Source organism: Geotrypetes seraphini, chromosome 6, assembly GCF_902459505.1.
Source record: "Geotrypetes seraphini chromosome 6, aGeoSer1.1, whole genome shotgun sequence".
NCBI lineage: Eukaryota > Metazoa > Chordata > Amphibia > Gymnophiona > Dermophiidae > Geotrypetes > Geotrypetes seraphini.
In genome coordinates, this window is record NC_047089.1 from 29,008,756 (window position 1) to 29,026,426 (window position 17,671).

Sequence of the window (17,671 nt, forward strand, 5' to 3'; positions counted from 1 at the left end):
CAGAACTTAAGCACAGTTTGGATGTCCTCTGCTAAATAGCTCTCTGGGTTTTTATTTTTACTTTATTAAGCTCAAAATACATTTAATAAGGCACTACATAAACAGGGCACATCAAAACAGATATATTGCATGCAAAACCTATTTTTGTGGACAAACAGCAATGCTATTTGCTAATTAGAGGAAAAGATCCATTAACTGAAGCACAGCACATGAAAAACATAGCTTTAGTTTTCTTGCTAAAAAGCTACTCTTTTTTCTGACTAAATAGTGCTCCAATCAGCTCATTCTTGAAAGCAAAGAAAGCACATGACACAAATATATAGATTGCATGAATAACTTCATTTGCAAAAGCTTAAGAAAAGAAAAAACCCAAATACAGACCTTAGCATGGCTTCTACTTCATTGCAAATGGAGGTTTGCAGCTGCCTGGAAGCTGCTATAGCTCAATAAGTAAAAGCCCTGTGCTCCTCTTCCAGAGGTCATGAGTTCAAAGCCCAACCAGCTCCCCAGCACATTGCTGTTTTCTCCAATGTCATGTACCCTCCTGGAAATGTCCAGCTTTCTTCTTATGTAATCCGCTTTGAACCGCAAGGTACAAGCGGAATAAAAATCACTAATGTAATGTAATGTAATATTTTAATTGTGACATTCTACCTTGTAGGTGCACCTTGATGATCTCACAATGAGGTCACCGTTGTGTAGCTGCAAACCTCCATTTGCAATGAAGTAGAAGCCATGCAAAGGTCTGTATCTGGTTTTTTTTTCCTGTTCTTAAGCTTTTGCAAATGAAGTTATACATGCAATCTGTATACAGTGGTGCCTCACACAACGAACTTAATTGGTTCCAGGAGCAAGTTTGTTATGCGAAAAGTTCGTTATGTGAAACGCGTTTTCCCATAACAATACATGTTAAAAAAAATAATTCGTTCTGTAGCATAAAATATGCTAAGATGACATAAAAAAAGATAAATTTGTTGTTATTATTTTTATTTAGATACATCTAAAAACATAATTGTTTTTTAAAACAACACACATTTTTTAAATTTAAAGACAGACTAAGTAGAGTCTAATTTTACAGTGAGAGAGGGCAGAGTCTCAGCGGCAAAAACTGGGACTTAACTGTTCATTTTTTTTTTTTTTTCTTAGCATCGGGGAAGCGGCGAGAGTAGCTCCGCCCCCCCAACGCATCAGCAGTAGGTGCCGGGCCCCCTGCGAGCAGACGGTCCGCCACTGCACAGGGAGCCAGGCGGAGAGATGAAGACGAGGGCAGTTAAGCGCAGTGCCTGCGCGGAAGGATGCAGCTCGGGTGACTTCGTTGTGTGAAACGAAGTTCGTTGTAGGAAGCAAGACATGAAGTTCGTTGTGCGCAGCGTTCGCTGTGCGAGGCGTTCGTTATGCGAGGCACCACTGTATTTGTGTCGTGTGCTTTCTTTGCTTTCAAGCTTCACAATTGGCAGTGGGCCTGGTGGAGAGAGACTGAGTGACTGGGAGAAACTTAGAAACATGATGGCAGATAAAGGCCAAATGACCCATCTAGTCTGCCCATCCGCAGTAACCATTATCTCTTCCTCTCTCTAAGAGATCCCATGCCTTCTTGAATTCAGACACAGCCTCTTTCTCAACCACTTCTTCCGGGAGACTGTTCCACACCTCTACCATCTTTTCTGTATAAAAGTATTTCCTTAGATTACTCCTGTGCCTATAACCTCTTAACTTCATCCTTTGCTCTCTCATTCCAGCTTCCTTTCAAATGGAGACTTGACTCATGTGCCATTTACTCCACTTAGGTATTTAAATGTCTATCATATCTCCCCTCTCCTGCCTTTCCTCTAAAGCAGTGATTTCCAACCATGTCCTGGAGGACCCCTAGACCAATTGGGTTTTCAGGATAGCCCTAATAAATATGCATGAGTGATTTGCATATAATAGAAGTGACACATGCAAATCTGCTCCATCCATATTCATTAGGGCTATTCTGAAGTATACATATTGAGATCTTTAAGTCTGTCCCCATACACCTTATAATGAGGACCATGCACCTTATTAGTAGCCTTCCTCTGTACAGACTCTATCCTTTTTATATCTTTTTGAAGGTGTGGTCTCCAGAATTATACACAATATTCTAAATGGAGGTCTCACCAGACTCTTATACAGGGGCATCAAATATATCCTTTTTCCTAAAGGCCATACCTCTTCCTATGCACCCTAGCATCCTTCTAGCTTTCACGTCACCTTTTCAACCCGTTGGCCAGCTTAAGATCATCACATAAAATCACACCCAAGTTTTGCTCTTCTGTCGTGCACATAAGTTCCTCACCCCTTAAACTGTACCATTCCCTTGGGTTTTTGCAGCGCAAATGCATGACCTTGCATTTCTAAGCATTAAATTTTAGCTGCCAAATTTCAGACCATTCTTCAAGCTTCGCTAGGTCTTTCTTCATGTTATTTACACCATCCGGGGTGTCTACTCTACTGCAGATTTTGGTATCATCTGCAAAGAGGCAAATCTTACCCGATAGCCCTTCAACAATATCGCTTATTAAAAATGTTAGAAAGAACAGGCTCAAGAACAGAAGTTGAACCTTGAGGCACACCACTGGTAACATCACTTTCCTCAGAGTGATCTCTATTAACCACTACCCTCTATCGTCTTTCACTCAACCAGCTCCTCAGGGAGAGTCTGAGGGACTGGAAGAGACCTCAGGAAGTGTGTGTCCGGAAGACAAGACTAAGTGACTGGGAGAAACCTTAGTAAGAGTGCCCAAGGGACTGGGAGAGTCCTCAGAGGAGTGACTGGAGGGTCTATGGAGGGATCAATGTACCGGTATAGTCCTGTCAGACAGTGCCTAGTGGAGAGACCGGTGGGAAAGACTGGTGGTGACCAGCAGAGGAATCAGAGTGACTGGTTGGGACCAGAGGCTAGCAACCAGAGGGACTGATGGTGTCCAGAACCGGCGAGGACCCAAGAAGCCGGCAACCAGAGTGACCGGTATTGGCCCCCCAGAGTGACTGACCGATGGTGACCAGAGGGACTAGCTACCTGAATATCCAGGTGACTGGTAGTGACCAGAGTGAGTGACAGATGGCTGGAATGATCTTTGGCAGCCAGAGAGACCATGTAAGTGTAAGGAGGAGCCTGGTTGTGTGTTTTAAAACTGTGTTATTGAAATTGTGGCCGGAATAATCTGGTGATACAAAGAAAGAAGACCAGAAGTGCCTAGAAGTGGGAGAGATGGGTGATGACAAAATGCATAGGTAACAGAGTATTTAAAGGGACAGTTTCCTTTAAGTAAGCTAACCTACATACTATGAGGTGGGATATGTTAAACTCAAAAGCATATTAGAAATATCATAACATAGTAAGAGCCATAAAACCACTCACAACTCAGGCATATGCTATTTTGCTCTTTAGCAGGCTCAATTCTATATCTGCTTTACATGTGCATGGATAGTCTCCATAATAAGATTAAAAATCGTCATCTGGGATTTGAGGAACCCTGGGGTTTTTTGACCCCTAGCATAGCGTCCAAGGGCCGTTTTTGCCACAAGAATTGTTACTGCAGTGGCCATCTTGGACTTCCCGATTTGTTTTTAAAAACCTCCAACTGCCTCAAAACACTTTAACTTTGGTTGAAATCAGGTTGCATGGTCTCCTCAGGCCAGGATTCTTTGGATTCATGCCAGATTTGTGCTGGCTGGCTGAGAAGCACCCATACATAGGCAAATGTCATTAGACACTACGGGCATTTTGGAAGGAGAGGGAGGGCCAGTAAACTACCGATGCAAGGTTTTTTTGTTTTTAATATCATGGCAAAGCAATCAAGGGCTGGGTGGTCAGGTTGGAGTGAGAGAGAGAGAGAAAGTGCCACTATGGATACTCTCACCTCCTTTCAACCAACCCCTTCTATGCAGACAAGGACCTGGTGTACAGTTTCTCTGTGCACAATGTGTGAGAAAACTTTTTTTAAAAATTGTATTGCTGTGGAATCTATAATGGTCTCATTACCATGCATTTTAATGCAGTCTTTGGTAAGAGTTTCTGTGTGAATTAACACCTGCGCTGAATACTTTCCTACATCGCTTTACCAGTAAAGCCTGTAATTTAACCATGTTAAACCTGTGATAATGTTTTTTTGCATCTGCCCCTAAAAGTTTTAAAGAGGAATAAAGCCACTTGATATTAGTCTTCAGATCAAAACTTTGTGCTGGAATTACCCAATACTTCATGTACAGAATCTTAAACATAAAAAGTAATATTTTAACATTCAGTTTTGCTTTAAAAAGAGCCAATGAAATCTTATTAAATGAGGGGTGGTGCTATCATACTTTGGTCCCACAAAAAATCTTCATTGCCACATTCTGTAAAACCTGTAGAGGAGAGAGTTGGTAATCTGACATTGCAAAAAGAACTACATTACAATAAATAAGTATAGGCAAAATAATTGCCTGTATCACCAACTGCAGATGTTGTATGGTAAAGTGACCATTAATATAAAATAATTGGCATAATTGACCATAATTTTCACTGGATAATTTACCTGCTTATCTATAGTCAAACTAAAATACAGACACCTTGATTTACCAACACAGGGGTGGTTATAAACCAGCAATAACTAGAGCTTCAAAGGGCCTAGCCTCCTGACCATCTTCTATCCAGAGAATCTTAATAGGATTAAGTTTTAGATTGTACTTTAGGTGTTTATCCCCCGGTCGCGAGTTGCTTGCAGATGGATGTCAATCACATCTTTCAACTCCTCTTCTTTTACCAGTGGAGTATAGTGCCCTCTTTGGTTTGTACCAAAGCAGTTGATCTCTACTGTAACAGAAGAAATTAGAAGGAGGAGCATGAGGAACTTCCCCAATAACATAATACCATTCTGTTCTGATCTGTAACTATAAGAACAGTAATTATCAAGAATTTCCAACCTAGGTGTACCAATGAACCAGTAGCTGCTGTGTGCAACTAGAAAATAAACTAAACTAAACCTTAAGTTTATATACCGCATCATCTCCACGGATGTGGAGCTCGGCACGGTTTACAAGAACTTAAAATATAGGAAGAGAAGGAAAAAAAAGGTTTACATGAACTTATATATAGAAGAGAAGAATAAGGGGGGATAGAATTACATTATTATTATTATTATTACTACTACATTATTATGATAGAAACTAACATATGGCGCTCAGAAACTTAAATTACTTTATGAACACTATCAATACATGTTCATCCAACTGACAGGAGAGAAATTCCAGTTTTAGACTATAGATTTGTCTGAGGTGGTAAGAAGGCGTATTGAAAACTGAGTGAGTGGGCAAAAAAATGGCGGATGAGCTTCAATGTGGAGAAATGTAAGGTCTTGCACATAGGGAAGGGGAACTCCATGTACAGCTACGCGATGGGAGGGAGGGTACTTGGGGAAGGCAGCCAAGAAAAAGATCTGGGGGTATTGGTGGATAACACAATGAAGCTGGCGGCGCAATGTGCAGCGGCCTCAAAAAAAGCGAACAGAATGTTGGGCATTATCAAAAAAGGTATCACTACCAGAACGAAGGAAGTTATCCTGCCACTGTATCGAGCAATGGTGCGCCCACATCTGGAATACTGCGTCCAATACTGGTCGCCATACCTCAAGAAGGACATGGCAATACTCGAGAGGGTCCAGAGGAGGGCAACGAGGATGATAAAGGGTATGGAGAACCTTTCATATGCCGAACGGTTAGACAGGCTGGGGCTTTTTACCCTGGAGAAGCGGAGACTGAGAGGGGACATGATAGAGACTTATAAAATCATGAAAGGCATAGAGAAGGTGGAGAGGGACAGATTCTTTAGACTAGCAGGGACAACTAAAACAAGAGGTCATTCAGAAAAACTGAGAGGAGACAGATTCATAACGAATGCAAGGAAGTTCTTCTTCACTCAGAGGGTGGTGGACACCTGGAACGCGCTTCCCGGAGAGGTGATAAGACAGAGTACAATTCTGGGGTTCAAAAAGGGACTGGATGACTTCCTGAAAGCGAAGGGGATTACAGGGTACAGATAGAGGTTTACCTTACAGGACATTGAGCGAATAGGGTATGGATATTTTAGGTTAGGTAGGGAACACTTTCAGGTCATGGACCTGGGGGGCCGCCGCGGGAGCGGACTGCCGGGCACGATGGACCCCTGGTCTGACCCAGCAGAGGCAATGCTTATGTTCTTATGAAAACCTGACAGGATCAGCCATACAGTTTTCTAGGTCTTCTAACAGAAAGAAATTATCCAGTTAAAAATCTAATTTTCCATTCTGTTGCAAAGACATAGGAGTCTGTACGCTAGGTGACTTAGCAAAGCAGTGTCAGACAACTAGGGTGGGACAGATGAACCTGCCTGCCAAGACTGAGGACCCAAAAGCAGCATCCTCCCGAGCCACCATGTCCAATCTGTAGAATTTCGTAAAAGTATGGAGAGTAGAGAATGAAACGGTAATTGTCACTGTCCCCATCCCCGCAGTTAACCGTGGAAACCATCCCCATGTCATTCTTTAAGGAGAGAGGGAAGAATCAGAGTATGAATGGGCACAACCACTGAACCTCAAAAGCCTTGCATTGAAGAATGCTGGAATAGAAGGACTGAGGTTCAGATAGACACTAAAGAATGACATGGGACGATTTCCCACGGTTATCCGCGGGGACTGGGACAGTGACAAATTCTGTCACCATGTCATTCTTTAATGGAGAACAGACCATTCGGGTGGAACTGCCAGGGTCTCCGCCCATAAGGACGCTAAACGTCTGGTCGAATGAGCTTTGATAGAAATAGGCGACTGTGTGCTGCAGCCAATGTACATTGACAAAATTGCCATGTGAATCTATCTGGCAATAGATGCCTTGGAAGCTGGTCCGTCATCTTGACTGACTGGTTAGAATGAACAAATGCTCAGAAAGGCGAAAGTCATTCGTCTCTGCAAGATTTTATCTTGCTCAGTTGGACCCGCAGTATGAATAGCGGATAAATGAACTTCTTGGATGAAGTGAAAGGCTGAAACAACTTTTGGTAGAAAAGAAGACACCATGCCAGGGAAATCCTGGCCTCTGATCTTGAGGTATGGCCCTCTGCATGAAAGAGCTTGTAATTCTGAGACCCTTCTCGCTGAGACTAGTTACGAGAAACACTGTCTTCACTAAGAGATCCAGAAAGACGTCTCTTGAAGTGGATTGTACAAAGGCTTACTAAGGCCCTTCTAGATAATATTAAGATTCAGTGACAGGAAAGGCTGGCAAATTGGAGGCTGCAATCTGAGCACCCCCCAACCTCAAAAATCTGACATCTGGAAGATATGCCAACAATACCTTTCCTGCTCAAGCTCGGAAGAATGAGACCTGCTACCTGAATTTTGAGAGATGCTACTGCCAGGCCTTTCTCTAATCCAGCCTTAAGAAAAGCAAGGATCACAGGAATTGGTGGCTTGAAAGGCTCTAACTGATCTTTGGTGCACCAGAGCTGAAAAGCCTTCCAGGTCTTAGAGTAGGCCGCAACAGTTGAAGGCTTTCTAGCGTAGAGGAGAATAGAAATAACTACTTCTGAATAAGCTTTGTGTGTTAAGGCTGTATGCTCAACAGCCATGCTGTAAAACTAAAGCAAACTGGGTTCTCCATAGGAGGTCTCCGAGAAACCCAGTATAAACTTGTAGCTTGATGCTTCTGTCTCAGTGGAGACGTAGTAGATCCACATACCAAGGCTGGCGAGGCCAACCTGGGGCTACTAGGATCACAAGATCCAGGTGAGTTACGATTCTGCAGATGACCTGGCCCACCTTGGGCCATGGTGGGAACACATAAAACAGCTTCTTTTCCGGTCAGGGCTGAACCAAAGCACCCAACCCTGTGCTGCCTGGATTGTCTTTTCGGCTGTAGAAGCAATTTGCCACGCAAAGACAGAAAGAAAGCTCTATGTCCTGCCTCCCCCTTACAAAAAAAAACCAAACAAGCTGCTCTCGCGGCTTGCTGCTACTGCTTCCTTGGCTGCCCGAACCTCCAGCAGTGTTCTCCCAGAAATTTTTTCTAGCTGGGTGGCACGAAAAAATAGCCGGGTGGGACGGGACGTGGAAATATGTTGGTGCAAATTTGATGCTATGCAAATTAACCCTCCCTGCTTACAGTGAAGGAGTAGGAGTGGGGAAGAGGGTTGGCCCACGACCTGGAACGCTATGAAAGTTACCCCTCCCTGCTCACAGTGAAGGAGTAGGGTAGGGGTGTCCAACCTTTTGGCTTCCCTGGGCTACATTGGACAAAAAAATTTTCTGGGGCCGGCACAAACCACCAACACTAGCTGATGAGCAAAAAACAAGGCTGAGCAGGTCCCAAATTTGTATCACTAATATGGAAGATGTACATATCTAATAATAAACCTTCATTAAAGGGACACTGTGGAGAGGAACCCAAAAAAGCAGTAATTCTTACCCTGACTGAGTGATCCTCCACGTACACCGCTGACAGTGGGAGCAGCCACAGGCTTCCGCATCCCCACTCTGATGAGCAGGGATGCGCGTTCCTGGTTCTCCCATTCACTTCTATTACAGCTATGGTGAGCCTCTTCAGAGGTGAGCCTCATCAGAGCAGGGATGCTGAATCAGCTGTCAGCAGCGCACATGGAGGATCGTTTAATCAGGGTAAATATTACTGCTTATTTTGGGCCTGCCCTCCCCTGCCCCCCCTTGGTTTTCATGTATGCATGAAAGCAGGGGCAGCTTAAGGATATTGCCTTTGGCTGCAAAGCTTGGAGATTTTGAGTTGCCAGACTGGAGGAAGATGTCTTCAGTTGGCAGGGCTTGGGAATCTCCACTAGCTCAGGTATTTATAAATTGCACTCAGGCAGGGAGAAACTTTGGTGCCCCTCCACCAATTTTGGGCTCCAGTCCCTCCCCCAAATCAGCTGTATATGACTACGCCACTGAATACAAAAATAATTGTGATGCACATATCTCAAAGCTAACATATTCCAGTTAATAAATTCATAATAAAACAAATTTTTCTACATTATTGTCTGGATGTTTTGTTTTTCCATCATCTTGGTCCCAGTTTCTCTTTCTGCTTTTTGTCGATCTTCTACCAATTCTCTTTCCAATGTCTGCTGTCCGCAGTTTTTTCTCCTCTTCTCAATACTGTTCCATCCTTTCCTTATGCCCGTCTTCAATGTATTGATTTTTCCCTTTTCAGCTTTCTTAACTTTTTCTCTTTTTTTGCCTCTGTCCACTCAAATCTTGCCTTTCTTTCTCATCCCTTCTTCTTTATAAATGTTCAGCTACCTCTCAATTCTCCATCTTCTCTCAGTCCCTAGCTCTCCCATTTCCCAGTTTTTCTCCTCTTCTCAATACTGTTCCATTCTTTCCTTATGCCTGTCTCCAACGTATTGATTTTTCCCTTTCAGCCTTAACTTTTTCTCTTTTTTGCCTCTGTCCACTCAAATCTTGCCTTCTTTCTCACCCTTCTTCTTTATAAATGTTCAGCTACCTCTCAATTCTCCATCTTCTCTCAGTCCCTAGCTCTCCCATTTCCCGTCTCACTCCTTTCCCAGCCTCCTATTTCCTTCTATCTACTCCCCATTACCACATTTCTACCACTGTACTCACCGCTCTCTCACTCATCTTGTCATCTCCCTTTTGATCTCATCTACATGGCTCACCACTTTCAGAATCCCCCTCCCTCTCTCCACTGGTCAGGCTGTAACTCCCTGTCCCTTTCTTTCCATCTCCTGCCTAGCATCTTCTTATCCCAACTCTCTTCTCTACTGCCCTCCCATGGGTCCATCTCTCCCTCCTCTATCTCCATGGTCCAACATTTTGCTCCCTCTCTTTTCTGTTTTCTTCTTCCCTCCCCCTTTGATGCTGAACAATGAAATGGAGGGGGAAAAAAGAGAGATGCTGCATCTCTGCCTTCCATCCACAGACCTAACATTTCTCCCTCCTTCCCATCCCAAGATCCAACTTCTCTCCCTTTCTCTTCCCAACTGACCCCATTCCATCTCTCCCCCTGCCTGCCTCCCTTCCCCAGGTCCACCATTTCTTCCTTTCTCTTCCCAACAGTTCTCCCTTCAAATATCTTTTTCCCTCTTCCTCCACATCAATGCTATAAATTCTGTGCAGGGTATCAGGATTATGCAAGTAAGATGAACTAGATCATTTCTAGAATGCTTCTGAAGAGTTATCAAATGTATCTACAATTGATCTGGATCGCTAGAGCAGTGTTCCTCAACCTTTTGACACCTATGGACTGGCGGAAATAAAATAATTATTTGTGGACCGGCACCAGTCCATGGATCGGCAGTTAAAGAACACTGGGCTAAGTCATGCCCATCTCCACTCAATCTCTGCCCCAAACCCCGCCCCCATAATAGTACTAATTGTAACACCATTTGTTCCATTCATTTTTCATATAAACACATAATATAATTGTATTAACACATAATGCTTAACCACAAAATTAAAATACACAAAGCACACCGTATGCTTTTTAATATTCATTCCTAAAACAGATAACCCCATGCAAATGCAGGACCAAAAACTATAAGTACTAATATTTACAAACAAACCCTAAGATGCAAGACTCTGCAAGCAGTACAACCTCAGACAAAAAGAAACAAATGCATTTCTTCCTGAACAGACAAATCAATAATTAAATTAAAAAAAAAACTAGACAAATCAATCACTAAATAAAAAAAATAAAAGCATTTCCCCTACCGTTGTCTCTCTCCCTCCATGTGCCTTTGCTTCTGGCCTGCCCCCCCGGTGTTATCTTTGGGCCGGTCCACTTTGCGATCAATGCAGCATTTTCGGGCCGGCTCCCTGAGTGCTGCATTGCACAAAGCTGTGGGCAGCAGCTCCTCGCATGCATCCCGTGCCTCATCTGGAAGCCTTCCCTCTGACGTTGCAATGTCAGAGAGAAGGCTTCTGGTTCAAGCGCAGGCCATGTGGAGGAGCCTTTTCCCATGGCTTTGTGCACTGAAGCACTCAGGAAGCTGGCCCAAAGACGCCGCGTTGATCGCACTGTGGACTGGCGGCTGAAGAACGTTGTCTTGGGCCTGATGGACATGCCGGCCCTGTGAACCGGCAGAAAATTTCTGCAGACTGGCACCGGTCCACGGACTGGCGGTTGAAGAACACTGCTCTACAGCACTTGGTTTTAGGCATTTCCACCAGCTGTGTGCAGTGAACTTTTATCCCTCTACATGAGGAACTATCCTCTGGGAATAATTTTTAGTCTTCTTCCTTTTGCATAGAGTGATTGTCATTCAAACAGTCATAGCTGCCAGTGCAGAAATTAGAAATAAATTTAAAGAAATGGGTCAAGTTATTTTGGTCTGTTCCCATTTTGTACTGTATAAGGTTTCAATCCCTTATACAAAGTTCTGAGTTTATTCAAGACCACACATATGAAATACCCCAAAATACTCACCAATTTATAATTCAGAAACTCCAGTCAGAGTCTCAGGACTCCTACAGTCACTTTGGTTCTTGGGACACATTTTTTTTTTGCAAGCCGCACACCAATCCTCTTCCCTGTCTCTACTCCAGGGGTGTCCAACCCACGGCACGACAAGGAGTTTTGTGCGGCCCAGCTTCTCTCTCCCTCTGGCGGTAGTTTTCTGGCCAGCTCCCTTCTGCAGTCGGCTGCGGGTGGCGTCGGCTCCTCGCGCGCGCGATTCATGGCTGATTCGGAAGCCTTCTCTCTGACGTTGTGACGTCAGAGGGAACGCTTCTGACACAGCCACAGAACGCGCGCGAGGAGCCGACACCACCCGCAGCCGACTGCAGAAGGGAACCGGCCAGAAAACTACCCGCCGGAGGGAGGGAGAAGCTGGGCCGCACAAAACTCCTTGTCGGGCCCGCGGATTGGACACCCCTGGGAGTAGGGACAGGGAAGAGGATTGGAGCGCGGCTTTGATGCTGGTGGTGCGGATGCAAAATGACAGCCGGGCGCTCACCTTAAATTAGCTGGGCGGAGCGCCCGGCTAAAAACACGCTAGGGAGAACACTGTCCAGGGACCTAACAAAGCATCTGAGAGAAACAGGGAAGGAAACTTAAAAGCCACGCTTCTCGATGCACAAATGAAACCATATGGCCTGAAGAATGTCTACATAGAGCTGTAAATAAAATGTCGAAAAGCGTGGTTTGTTTGTTTTTTTTTAGCAATTTCTTCAAAATAAACATGGAAATTATAAGAAACAGTTCCCTTTGCACCGCAGATTCTATTCTAAACTAGTTAAAATTGTTTGGCCTTTTAGGAGTAGAGAGAGAAGAATCTGGCGTGCTAAATGAGAAGAGATGGAACCCAGCAACCACCTTCCCCCTTCTTCGTCGCAGCATAAGTAACTGCTGCAGGCACCCTTCAATGCTGATGGAGGGCGAGGGTTCTCTTCAGGAGCAAGTAACATTTTGAAAAAAAAAGTTCCATGCCGGCATTTTCTCTTATTTTACACCCCCTTCCCTCATGGTGTCTCTCCCACATTCCCTTTGCAATACACACAAAGGGCCCTGCTTTGGTGTCTATACAGCTGACTGCCTACATGGTACGGTGCTAGCACTGCCCGATTCCCCCAAAGGCCTGTATGTTTTCCCCTGGTCTCGCCTTTATAAGGTAATTACGGCAGCCTGCAGAGGATTGTCGGTGCTGTAGCGAACCTAGCAGGCTGCCGGTGGCTTCCACAGCATGTTCCCTCTGCTGCGGATTCGCTCCCTGATGTCAGAGGAGGGGCAGGATCATGGCAGAGGTAACGTGTTGCGGAGGTCACCGGCAGCCCACTAAATTTTCTACTAGCACCGGCGATCCTCTGCAAGCTGCCATAATTACCTTTAAAGGTTGGTCCTTGACAAACGGCGGTCACAGCGTGGAGATGACCTCTTTCGCTGGGTGCGGGAAACAGCGGAGGTAAGAGCCCGCCTGTTGCAAGGGCCCCAGTGGGATTGCCATATAGACGCTGGATCTGGACACTGCGGGGGAGAGACAGAAAAGGACCTTGAAGGGCGGGAAAGCAGACTTGAACCAAAAGACAAAGCAGATGCTTGGCCAGAGGGGGTAGAGAGGGGACCAGATGCTGGACCAGAGGGGGTAGAGAGGGGAAGCACCCTGAACTGAGGAGAGAGAGATGAAGACAGGGGGAAGACAAAGCGAGTGAGAGAGATAGAAAGACCTGGAACAAAGGTGGGAGGACTCAAAATGTTAGCAGAAGAAAGTTAGATAGATAGAGAAACCTGAAACAAAGGGGAGGCAGAAGAGAGAGGGGCAGATGTTGGACGTGGGGGTGAATAGAGGGAAGAGAGAGACAGAGACTGCAGAGAGGTGGAAAGATTCAGGACCAGGGAGGGAGGCAGGAAGGAAGGTTGGAGAGAGAGAGAGAGAGAGGCAGAGAAAGACCTGGAAGAAAGGAGAACAAATGCTGGAAATTGGGGGTAGGGGGGGTTGTAAGAAAGAGAGAGAGAGAGAGAGAAAGAGAAAGAGAGAGAGACTTGGTCCAAAGGGGAAATACAGGAGGCAGATGCTGGACTATGGGAGGTGCAGACAGAAGGGGAGAGACCCTGAGGAAGAACAGGGGTGGGGGGTTGTAAGCAGATGAAAGACAGAGAGAGAAGTCTGGACCAAAGGGGAAAGACAGGCGGCAGATGCTGGACTTTGGGAGGTGCAGACTGAAGAGACAGAGGGGGGAGAGATCCTCAGGAAGAACAGAGAGATGCAAGATCATAACAGAGCAGGGAGAGGGAGACATGTTGCCAATAGGGGTGGAGGAGAGAGGAAGAAAAGTTGGATTCATGGAGGGACAGAGAGAGAGGTTAGTTGGGGAAGGGAATGAATTCTGGAGGAGAAGAAGCATGCAGGAGGCAGAAAGAAAAAAAATGTTGGATGCACAGTCAGAAGGAAGTCCATCCAGAAACCAATTAAATCACCACACAACAAAGGTAGGAAAAATGATTTTCAATTTAGTGATCAAAATGCATTACTTTTTTTCAAGGGTGGCTTAAATTCTACTGGAACACTGCCCCTAAGGGTCAAACCTTAAAAAAGGAAGGCATATTGAGCATTGGAAAATAATTAATAATAAGTAACTAATAAAAATAATGCACATTTAATTTTCCCCACCAAATTTCCCCACCCTGCCCGGCTACTTTTTCATGACACCCGGCTGGAAAAAATTTCTGGGGAGAACACTGCTTGCATGTATGACAATTATTGGTGGATTGGAAATATCTCTGAAATCTCCTCAAAACACAATGATGCCTTAATTAACTTTTTGCATCCACAAGGCCCTGCTTGATCCTTTCATTGGCCCATTAAAAAGATACCATGTGGGATTGAGAGGAACATATTTTTATGGTTCTTGAAGCTCCAATGACAACCTCAACAGCAAGGCAATACAGTTATTCACGAACTGTGTTGTCCAATATTGACAATAAACTCAATGCATTGTACTCAGGCTAGCTGCATGATGAGCTGCAATTGAAATGATTGTGAAGCACAATGTCTTTGATATTGTCACTCTTATCCAAACCATACTGTTCTTTGATCACAATTTTTCATCCTAATAAAAAATTCAGTTATTAGAAAGCCACAAATTTCCAATTCAAGTTTCTCTCATTGTTCCAGTGCCTGTCTACATCTCCCACATATTTTTACATTAAACGCAGGTTGAAATTTGATGTACTTTCAGGCCTACTTTAAGCTATTAGGAATAGTGGGTCAAAAATATCAAATCAGAGCCATTTCCACAATCTGCATCCAAAGTTGATGTCTTGGCACTATTTTCCATGGAATAAAAAAAGTGGCCCCGATAATGAGGCCCCTATCTTTGGAAAAGTTGAGATCCATCTAAGACTTTGCACATATTAATTCCATGTCCTATTGTACTTCCGCTAAAAATTTCAGCAACTACTGAGATTGTCGGGCAGGGAGACCTAGACCTCTTGACATAGAATGACCCAATTGTTACATCTCTGTCTGGATCCCTGATAAGATCTCTGAGCAGAGGAACCTGCGTAGTAATGGCAGGAACATAGTCAGGAATGAAAATTGCCTCTGCCTCCTCCAGTGGACTGGCAAGGTCTGCTGCTGACAAAGACTTAGGTCGGTGATCCGACACACTGGCCATGAGGTCATTAAGCCTCTACCAAATAGCATCTGCCTCTTAAAGGGCAGTATGCTTAAAGTGGCTTTGGAGACTGAATCACCTGCCTATTGCCTGATCCAGAGCATCTGTGGGCAGAAACAGCATATACCAACACCTTGCTCATGACTCTAATAATGTCATAGAGCATCTGCCACATACACCATCCTCTCTAGCACCAGCTGGGGGACATATATCCTCCTCTGCCGCATGATTTCACCAAAACCTTGTGTAGTTGGCCACTGCTGCAGCTTTAATCCCCAAAACTAACGCTTTAAATTGCCTCTTAAGAACCACGTCCATCTTGTGCACCCTTTAACATCACGCCACCCTCACTAGGGGGAGAGAGTATGTTTAGTTACTTGAGCCACCGTGGAATCCACTTTCGGCTGACTAAACAGCTGCTGAAATTCCAAAACTATTGTGTAAAATTTGGACATAGTTTTAGCTACCCTTAGTAAGCCTTCGGGAGTCACCCGTTGCTCAGTGACTAGCAAGGTGATGTCCGCGTGTGCAGGAAAAAAGGTGGTCTGAGCATTTGTGTCATTTATGACCGTGAACTGTGAAGCTGATGGCTGTTGAGGTTCCAGCTTCAATTCCCTGACTGCATCCGTAATAATGTGTGTTACGGAAGCAGTCTTGAAAAGTCACAACACAGATGTATCTTCTCACTGACCGAGTGCAACTATTACCTCTTGACTCCTGGTCCCTGAAAGGGAAACAGAATCCTACAGGGAAGAAACTGTGCCCTGGGACAATAAAGACATGGCATCCGACCCTAGAGAACTCAGCGAAGGCTAAGCCTAAGGTTTCCGCCCCATTGTCACGCGGCACACAAATGCTCCTCCAACGCAAAGCTAGCAAGATATAAGGGCAGAACAGCACAAGGAACCCATCCCAGTCGATTCTGAGCCAAATCGAGAGATTTTGAGGCAGATAGAGGCTTTTGAACAAAAGATTGATTGAAATCTAAGATGGCCACTGCCAGTGATTCTGCACCAAAAATGGCCTGTGGGGGCTCCCCTGAAGATAAAAAAAATTCAGGAAGAGGAGTTTTGGAGGAGGAAGACCTATCTCTGGTCCCAGAAACCCTGAAAAATAAAATTCTCAGACTTCGTCCACGATTTTTCCCATAGGGAATAATGGGCTGTACTCACTGTACTGTGCTAGTGCCTGCGTCAGCTTTTCTGCAGCCTGTCTAAATGGAGAATACTTTCTGCCTCAAATTCTTTCAGAAGTGATCCAAACCTGGAGATCTTCAGGCTGCCAGTCAGCCTGGCACTGACTGTGAACTCAACCCCACGAATCCTCACGGCGTGACGGGGGGGAGGGGAGATACAAAAATGCAGGTGGCTCTCTGAAACACTACGGGATTAACACAGGGGCTCCACAGCCTGCGTTCAAGCCTCTAATAAATTAGAAGGTGAGCTAGCTCCCAGGGGAATGGACCACGAGCTTCAAGAATGAATCAAGCAAGCTGGCTCAGCAGGTACACCTGGGGGTTACCCTGTGAGCTGCAGACCACCCTTTTGGGATCTGCATCCTCTCTCAGGCAGAGATGCCCCAAATATCTCTGCACCAAAGCCTCACAAATTGGATGAAAAATACCTGAAAATAATAAAAACAGGACGGAGCAGATCAGAAAACACTTTCTCAACTCGTTTGCAAAAGGAAAAACTGAAGAGAGCACTATACATTGATGAAGGCGGAGGAACTGAAAAATGTGTTTGACATCCTTCTGCAAGCATATCAAATGCAAGAGAAACACCTTCACAGAAGATTTATTACTTGAAGGCCGGTCACATAGGAGTATAAATAAAATGCTTTTTGATTCTTGTAGATTATTTTTTATTGTTAAACAGAGCATACAATCACAGAAATGTATCATTTTTAAAACTACATCAACAATGATTTTTTTAAAGATAAGTTATGTTACAAAAACTGTCTGCTAGAATAGGCACATCATTTAGTTTTATGAACTTTTAGTAGTAGTGGTCTATATTCAATGAATTTTATAAGATTAATTTATATATTCTATGTTTTTTTGTGGCTCATTATGCAATTACTTTATTAGCAGCCATTCGAAACATATATAGCTCTGTGTGACATGATTATTTGTTTCCATGATTTTTATGGGTGAATTGTGTTCGACATGCATGTAAGACTACTTCTGATTTTAAAGAAATTTTAATTTTTGAAATATTTTATTGTGTGAATGCATATACTATTTATGTGTTACAAATTAGTTCATAGTTGTACATTGTTTGATATGCATTAATTATATGCTCTTATGTTTGTTAGACCAACACCGGCTGCTGGGCCAAAACACATACATTGTTGGGTTGTCAAGAAATACTTTTACAGCACCATTGGTTATCTTCATTGTTTTCCTTTGTGCTCTGATCCTTCTGCAAGCAACTTGTGACCAAGGGATAATCACCTAGAGTGCAGACTCCAATGTCTTTGCAACAGAATGACTTCATATAAACATTAACTAAGGCAGGGGACAATAGTGATCCCTGTGATGTACATCCTCCATC

The 17,671-nt window shown here is 44.2% G+C and overlaps 1 protein-coding gene across 3 annotated transcripts in view; it reads right to left on the bottom strand.

Annotated features, from left to right (window-relative positions):
• The window catches only part of FAM76B (family with sequence similarity 76 member B), a 105,007-nt gene that overhangs the window by 43,372 nt on the left and 43,964 nt on the right, over positions 1 to 17,671 (bottom strand). The gene's annotated exons all lie outside the window — the stretch shown is intronic.